Here is a 6,000-nt window from a genome sequence, read left to right as displayed (position 1 = left end):
TTCAGTGTCTGAATTTGTGTCTGTCTACCTTAAGGCTCAGAGTTGATGCAGTCCCAGGGAAATTCCGCCTGAAGTGAAGGAAGGAGCACTTTCCTTTCAGAATCTGGTTCTCATGTCAAATAGCACAAAACTAATAGAAATTGAGAAACACTCAATAATTGACTAGATAGGTTTGGAGAGGTACTTTCAATGAGTATCTGCAGCAGCATGCCAGGTCTTGAATGCCAGCCGCTAACACTCTAGCAGGACTTTTATTCTTTCCTTCCATCCATATACTATATATCATTTCATGGTCTCTTAACACCTCCTCCTGAGGAAGAGCCTTAACTCCTCCAAACTCCCTGCCACTTGGGTGTGCCCTGATACTTCCAACCTCCTTGAAAGTGTCCCAGGGAAAGGGGATAAAGCTGGGTGGAAGGAAACAGCATACACAGAGCATGGGTGTGACTCTGGATGCAAGCTTTCAGATCTTCCTCTGTTATAGTCTCTAATCCCATGATTGCATCTCTTTTTCCATGTGAAAATTGAGGAAATTGGAGCAAATGCCCAAGAAATCAACTCTCTCATGTTTAATGGTTCCGTGACTCCATGGCTGCTTTTGGGGACAAAATCAAATTATTACTGCTGTTTAATCAGTGTTATTGAAGCTTGGCACGCCACACCTCACCATCTTGGCCAACCATGAAACAGTACTCAATCTGAAGCAATTCTAAGTCACATTTCCCCTCTCTTCCTTACAGTAAAGTGCTATTCTCTCATCTGAACGTTCCATGGTAAAGAATCATCTGTTTTCTCAGTACACTTTCAAGTGTTTTTAGGAGATGAATTTCTTACATGACATTTCAAAGTCAACATTTTTTGTGCTCTCTATTGCATTTGTATCACTCTTCATATTTTTCACACCCTTCCTTGTTATCTAATTATATCACCATAGTAAACATGCCAGAGGGGCAGGGCTGACATTTTATTAAATCTTCATTTGACGCAGGCAGACACTGACAGTTAGATGAAAGTGATCATACACCTGGCTGGCTCTTTGGACTGCAAGGTCCATGAATACAGTAGTTTTGTTTGTTTGTTTGTGAGGCGTTCTCTTTCATTTACAGATGTTTCCATAGTGTCTAGAACAAGGGCTGATACATAATTGATTACATTGAACATTTGTTGAATGGATAAATAAATGAATGAGTCTGATTAGTGGACAGAACTAGGTCTAGAATTCTCCACACCCTCAGCTATTGGTCGTTTAGGTGTTCTTTTCTCTCCCGTTTCCCCAATTTTCTTCTGTCGTTTCCGGATGCAACTGTAGTTAGCATTGTGGAGGCAAGGCCAGTGAGCCTTGTCCACAGAGGAGTGGCAGGAGCCCCTGCCCCACAGTGACACAGAAAGGAAAGGAGAGGTGTCTGTGGGGGACTCCAAAGCTGACTTCCCTAAGGACGTAGGTGAAGAAAGTCCTCTGGGGGCCTCTGTCCCGAGGGTGTGGGTGTCCCTTGGCTGGTGGTGGTGGAAAGGAAATTCTCTGGAAGGCCCTCCCCCCCGCCCCACCCAGGACCGCATGTGGCCGTGGCTTGGCAGGCGCTGTGAAGCTGCCACCCTCGTGGCTCCCGCAGGGCGGCGGGCTGGCTGCGGCAGGGGGCGTGGCTGTCGCGCTCCCCCTCCCGGACACTGCGGCGGTGGCAGAGTCGGGCGGGACCAGAGGGGGGCGGGCGCGAGGGGCGGGGCGGGGCTGGCAGCCGCCGGGTGCGGGCGGCGGGGGCGGCGCTCAGACTGGGCTGGACGCTGGGGCTGCGCGGGCTCCCGGGCTGGGACGGCGGCGGCAGCAGTGGCAGCAGCAGCATCTTCCTCCCCTCCTCCTCCTTTTTCTTTTCTTCCCTTCAGCTCCTTTCTTCATCTTTTCCTTGTCCTCTTCCTTCCCCTGCCCCGTCTCCCGCTGCTCTCCTCCGGAGGGCTTTAGGTCCTCGGGCCGTGAGCGGCGGCAGCGGCGACCGCGGTGCATCCAGTGTCAGCGCCCAGGTAAGAGCCGTCCCCACCTGTGGTTCTATATAAGGCGCCTCTACTGCCTCCTTCCCCGCGTGGAGGGAGCCTCAGCTAGGAATAGGGTGGGAGTGGACAAGTGGGGCGTCTCGCCCGCGGTGCCTTGGGAGCCGGCACAGGTTGGCCCAGCTGTCTCTCCCACCTGGCAGAGGCTGCAGGCCCAGCCGGTCCAGGTGTCACTACGGAGGAGGGAACCGGCCGCTGTTACCTGGGCCCTAGATTAGCAGAAGAGTGGGCGATCTTGGTAGGTACCACTGTGAAACGCCCGGAAATTTACATCGCATTAGGATACCTATCTTGAGAGCTAATATTACCTGAGTGTAGAAAGACGAGGCGTGACTTATAAAAAGATAATGGGAAAAAAGGATTTCGAGGTAGAGGAGTGTTCTGTCCATCTAGTTGCAGAGAATGCACACAGAGGACTGAGTTAGGAGCCTGGTCCATTTGAAATCATTTTCCCTGTTATTCTTCCAGAGACAGCTGGAAAGGAAGATTGATAAATATTTACAATTTTAGGAAAATGAAAAATCAATGTCTGGTTGGGTTGCAGGGCGGGACACACACGAAAATGAATCTGGATGAGCTTGAGCATCCACATAGTCTTCCTTTTTAAACTGCTGTGGAATGGGTGGAAAGCTGCATCTACTCTTTCATTTTTCTTGCTTTTTTTAAAGTCCTTTTTTGGGGCTGTGTTGCGGGGTGCCTTCCTCCCCCAACTTCCTCTTTGTTTAAGAATGGACATTTAAAGAAAGTGTGCTTTAGCGGAGTGGGGAGGTGTGTGTTTGGGTGGGTGGGTGGGTGGGGGTAGTAAAGCATGTAGGGTCAGAAAAAATCATCCTTGCAAACTGGAAACTGATGTTATACTGCCTAGTGTCGGGGCTCCAGGATTTTGTCAGGAAATAAAAACCTTTCATTAGCAACAAGCCTGTTTGTAACCTGAGGACTTAGGCTCTTTAAAACTGACACAATGTGACAGGTTTTTGTTTAAAGGCATATACGTACACATTCATGCACACGCGTGTGCTTGTGCATACCACACACACATACACATACACATATGTAATACTCTATATACATGATATTACAAAAGAGGGTGGATATGTCAAAGACAAATCTTTTAAAATTTATCTTTTGGGGTTTGGGAATTATGGTGTAAATGAAATATGTAGTGCAGAACAAAAAATATTGTTGGCGGGATATAATTTCGAGTGTGAGGCAGAGGGATTATTAAATGTTGGTAAGGAACTAACTTCAGCGCTAAAGGTATTATTTATTTAAAAATGATCACTCTGGGAGAGGCAGTGACAACAAAGTGAAATTGAGGTTTGCAGCCGCAGTGAGGCGATGGAGAACAAAGCCTTTTATGTGAGCCATATTATGCAAAATGTCCCATGCTTGAGCTGCAGGTATGGCCCAGTATAAAGCGTGGCTCTGTCACCCTTTCGTTTTACTGTGTGTAATTATAATTTCTTTGGGCCATGAAGTAGATTAAATAAATAAAAGCTCTTTAGAATGCCCAAGAGGAAGGTTACATTCTTTAGCCTGACTGTGGCACAAAGCACCCATTTAACGGAGCAATAGGCATCTCTGTATTTTGGTAGAAATCTTTGTGAATTTGTTAATCATGGGTCTCTCACTCACCCGTCCCACCTCATGCCCAAAAGCATCCTCCCACCAAGAGAAGATGAAAGGCATTTCTTTTCTTCAGTAAAGAATATTATATTTGTGTGTGTATTTTAACATAGATTTCTGGTAATTTTACCTGATTACCATAGGCTTACATCCGTATTCGTGATTTGCATGCTATCAGAGCTATTGTGCCTGTAGGATCAGTGGCACATGGTTTACTGAATTTTAATTTGTTCTCTTTCACAGTTTGCTATAATATTTAATTTCTGAAAAAATTTTTTAAACCTCATAAAGTAGAAAATTGTTTGAATCTGGCGATCTAAGCAATGTAAAACTTGAGCTTTTTTTTTTTTTTAAAAAGTATTTGGATCATACTTATTTTTATTTTCTTTGTTTCTTTCCCCTCTTATCCCCCCATCCCATCTCCTTGTCAAATAACCTGTTTCTTCCTGGCTGCCTGTGCTGCTTTAAGCTCCTGGTGTCTAGACTACCACAAGCAGTGCCAGTGTTCTCAGGAATTTCAAGTTTAGGATTTGTTCATTCTCTGCAGCAACTCTCTCGGGATGACTTGTTTACAGCACCTTCTCAGGGAGGAGAAAGAGAAAGAATGTGCTGAGAGTATGACCCAGTGAAACTGGCACAGCCATTACCTCATCACCGTAGCTACTTCAGATTCATTGAGAGAGCAGGCATCCTCTCAGTGGAAACCAAACACTGGGAGCACACCCATCTCCAGGCAAAAGCCCTCCTCCTCCCACAGCAGCCTCTAGGAATGCTGCTCTCCTGAGGTTAAAGGGATATTTTCTCTTTTGTGTATTTCTTTTCAGGGTAAAAGAACTTGGTAAAAAATATGCAGCCAAAAATGAAACTTGGCACAGAATCCTCTAAGCCCCAAGGAGTAACTTCATTCCTTTACCACGTTTGACTTAAATCAATTTGCAAATTTTCTAAATATTAGGAGGGAGAAGGAAGAAAAATACTCATTTGGTGTGTTTTTGGGTGTTTTCTTAAAATACATATTTAGTGTTGAATTTTACTAGCAACTAGATAACAGACTGGACTGCTGTGATTTTTGAGAACTTTAGTTACATAGTTGGACTTTAAAATTAAATGATTATTACAAGTGCTTAGATTTATACATAAAATATGTAATTATTCATTGATATCCAGGTGAACTGGACCAGATGAAACCAGCTTGGGGATTTTACTGTTCAAGTTGATTACGCTAATGAATTGTTTTAATGCTTAATTTCCTTTGGACAGATTAAGATAAAGGATCTTAAGTAACATTTACAGTAGATGATAACACTACCTCCACCTCAATACTATACTTCTTAGTGCTAAAAGTAGCCATTTAGGTAAGTCATTAGTAAGTGCATAAATCTGATAACATTCTGAAATAGTCATATACTCTTTTATCTCTGATACTTGAGTTGAAGGTGCGGTTAAGCTCTTTGAGTCATATCTGATTCTCTCAGATATGTTAATTCTTTTTGCTGCTTTAATTCTCTCAAGCTATATGACCTTATAAGTAAAATTAATTTTTCTAAAAGGCTTGTTAACATCACAAAAAGCATAGTAAAAATAGAAATTTACAATGTGAGGGAATTTCCCGATAAAATTGGAAGGGTTTGTTTGTTTTATAAGATGTAGCCTTCTCTGAGTAGCTGTGGTCTTATAAGATACGACTCACAGTACAAGGGACTGCCCTCAGACATGGAGATAATGTTTTAGGGCCTCAAAAGCAGGCTTTTATGCATTGCCTAAGTTATATAAATGTCCTAAATTGTGCCCTGGCTGGTGTGGCTCAGTGGATTGAGCTCCGGCCTGCAAAGCAAAAGGTCACCAGTTCAATTCTCTGTCAGGGCATATGCCTGGGTTGCAGACCAGGTCCCCTGTCGGAGGCGTGTGAAAGACAGCTAGTCAGTGTGTCTCTCACACTTTGATGTTTCTGTCTCTCTCTCTTTCTCCCTCCCTTCCTGTGTTTCCAAAAATAAATAAATAAATAAATAATCAGTAAATTAAAAATTAAAAAAATGTCCTAAGGTATGCCTAGCTTTTTTATTTCACATATATACATTTAAGTCAGAGAATGATAAACTCTAACATTCTTTGAGTATATATATGTTCACAGACGCATATGTAATGCAAGCACCAACCATCTCTCTAGCGCTTTAGTCAGCTGTAGAACACGTCATTAAATGGGGGCTAGCACATGAAAATTCCAATTCAGAGTGTTTTGGAGAAACAACTTTTGATATTCTCAAGGATGTATCAGTCCCAGGAGTTTATTCCAGGCATCAAAGTGGTTAAAGAACTACAAAGTAAGAAGTGGTA

The 6,000-nt window shown here is 43.5% G+C and overlaps 1 protein-coding gene across 8 annotated transcripts in view; it reads left to right on the top strand.

Moving 5' to 3' along the window:
- Positions 1-1,753: 1,753 nt before the first annotated feature.
- MAP2 (microtubule associated protein 2) overlaps positions 1,754-6,000 on the top strand; it is a 258,015-nt gene continuing 253,768 nt past the window's right edge. For 5 of the 8 annotated variants that reach the window (XM_028508541.2, XM_028508545.2, XM_036022942.1 and 2 more), the window contains exon 1: positions 1,755-2,013. The gene's annotated coding sequence lies outside the window, so the exon portion shown is untranslated. Of the gene's footprint in view, positions 2,014-6,000 lie in introns of all 8 variants that reach the window. The other 3 variants (XM_036022921.1, XM_036022918.1, XM_028508554.2) reach the window with 2 other exon arrangements.

Source organism: Phyllostomus discolor, chromosome 4 (genome assembly GCF_004126475.2).
Source record: "Phyllostomus discolor isolate MPI-MPIP mPhyDis1 chromosome 4, mPhyDis1.pri.v3, whole genome shotgun sequence".
In the NCBI taxonomy this organism is placed as follows: domain Eukaryota; kingdom Metazoa; phylum Chordata; class Mammalia; order Chiroptera; family Phyllostomidae; genus Phyllostomus; species Phyllostomus discolor.
This window is presented reverse-complemented; position numbering and strand designations above follow the sequence as displayed.